Below are 2,820 nucleotides of genomic sequence, written 5' to 3'. Positions count from 1 at the left end.
GGAAGTTTTTGTTTTTGTCCAACACTTCAGGTCAAAGTACGAGGGTCGTTCCAAATAGATAATACCTCATATTTTTTAAAATCGAAATTTAAAACGTTGTAATGTAACGTAATTAGTTAGCTTCCAGAGTTATACGAGGGTCGTTCAAAAAGTAAAGTTTATCAAATATTTTTTAACTCAAACAGTTTAAGTTCTACGTAAACAGGAATCGTACAATTAAAACTTGTCACCTTCTGTGCTCCAGAATATATTTTACTGCATAGTCAACACCATTCTCAATACATATTTTTCAGCGATAAACAATGCCTGTGTATGAGCGTCCGGGGCGCGCTTTGTCATGGGAGGGTAGTTCCAAAAATTAAAGCCTCCTTATTTTCACTAAAAAAGGTTCAAGAACTACGAGACGGGTGGCGTACCATTTAAAACGAGTGCCCTTTTGTGCTTCATAATTTTTTCTACATAGTCCATACCATTCTCAATACACTTTTATCAGCCTCTTTTGGTGGCTCGGCCATAAAAGTTCAAAGCGCGCTTTATCTCTCACATCTATCACCACTCTGAAATCGATGAACCTATCTCTTATTTGTGCTGACATAATCTGCATCAGCTTCGTAAGCAGTCAACAGGCGTCAGTGAATGCTGATCGGTTCAATTTCATTTCTGCTCCTGACGCACGTTCATGACGGAAGTTGATTTGGATCTCACACTGTTAATATCTGCAACAGAGAGATGAAACTTTCAGGTCATGAATATATGTTTAGTAATCATGACAATGCAATTTGCATTCCACACTGATCCATTCGAGTGGAATAAAAAATAAATGAGTGTCACTTCACGTTCGGACAGCTGAGAGTATGTAAACTTTATAAATTCTATCTTTAATGTAGTACGATACACTTCTTGAAGTTAATAATACTTCGTTTTCCTAAAAGGCAGTCCATCCTGGTTTTCTTCGGCTGTTATACGCTCATATATCAATTGTATTTTGAGCTTACATTTTCTTCAGTGTCGACAGTGCTTATCAGAAGAACAAGGCAGTGACTCGACAACCAGCAACAGATGCTTCTGCAATTTTAAGCGTTAAAATATTTTAACAAAATTCAAGGAACTTGTTCGGCTTTCTGGCTATTATGCATGTCATGTATGTAAGACATAAATAGATATTAGAGACTAGCGGGAGGCCCCCCCCCCCGGCCTTGCCAGGTCGTAAAAATATACACTTAAATATAATATTTTAATTCATGCACATTTCGTATTTATCATTACAGAGCTAATTCTCCATATATATATATATATATATATATATATATATATATACGCACGCACACACACACACAGACACACACACAGACACACACACACACACACACACACACACACACATATATATATATATTTCTAGTACTGATTTCAAAAGTTAAAAAAAGTGACTTGGGTGCTATCAGACAGAATCGAAATTCCTACCATAACCCTAACCCAACAGACAGATGAGAAAGATGAAGATTTAAATTTAAACTATGCCAAGCTATGAATTAATTTGTGCGTGCGCAAAAGTAATAGAAATATGTGGGCAAGTTGAAATACTCATTTTGCATTTCAATTTGCCGGCATAATTCTGTACGCGTTATTAATCCATCCAAACAATAAATTTACTCGTTATGAAACATCCTTGGTGTATGATTACCATTTTCTGTTCATTTTAGAGTTACGTGACTAGTAGTTTAAGAGTTTATCGGTTAAATATTAACACACAGGTACCCACAAATACATACATCTACTGTTTTATTTATATAGATATAAATTAAATATGTTCAGAGTTGGTTTTGTTAGCTATGTGATTAATAATTTTGTGGGTGTTTACAAAGTCACTTTCAAAGTCCAGTCAAGCAGACCGTCCAGACTATGGTATGTGTCTGATGGAGAGTATTTGCTCTGAAAGATTATAGTATTGAGCAAGAAAGGATTTTAAAACATGATATGAATTTTACATGATATGAATCATAGCTGTTTACAATTTAAAGTCAATAGCTGGAGAGCGGTTAAAAAAAATAATATAAACTGTTAATAATGAGCAAAGTTCTGTAGTTAAGAGCAAGATGGGATGAGAAATAACCCATAGAAAGACCCGCATTTGAAATATTTATAACCATCGTTCAGTCTTGAGGAGAGACAATGGTTACTCTCTGTAAAGGTATCTGCACGCTTAATTCTGATGCAAGTATTGCTCGATTTCCAACCACACCTTTTTCTGAATCTGTACTGTTTGAATCCAGTGGCAAGAAGTGCAGGGTAATCGAAGAACAGATACATTTTTAAATAGTCACCTATTTTAGTACTGACCAGGCTAAACGATACTTAACTGCAATGATCTCATCAAAAAAAGGTATGTCGATATACCTACTTACAATGCCTCCCCACGGGACAGAGTTAGACACCAGGGTCGTTTTCTAACGCGGAGAAAAGGTACAAAAATTAAAAATTGCCTCAGTCGTGAAGAATTGCACCTCCACTGAAAGAGAACAAAAAAATGGAAGTGCAGCATCTGAAGAACAGATACTACACTTTGATCTTAGCCAAAATGTCGATATAGTTAAGTCGTATCGAAAATTTGAGGCAAAAATAATTAAGAACATAAAAAAAGTTAAATTTGACTTAATTTAATGTAAGCAATGGAAAGCTTCTTGAATTCATCGTAATTTCTGATTATGCAGACAAACAATGGTATTACAATAATTTTTTTTTTCTATATTAAAAATACTGGAACGATGCATTTTAAACTTTACTGCACATAGACATTTGAACACGTTCGAAATTAATGCA

Source organism: Euprymna scolopes, chromosome 17 (genome assembly GCF_053919585.1).
Source record: "Euprymna scolopes isolate OS-2025 chromosome 17, ASM5391958v1, whole genome shotgun sequence".
In the NCBI taxonomy this organism is placed as follows: domain Eukaryota; kingdom Metazoa; phylum Mollusca; class Cephalopoda; order Sepiida; family Sepiolidae; genus Euprymna; species Euprymna scolopes.
This window is presented reverse-complemented; position numbering follows the sequence as displayed.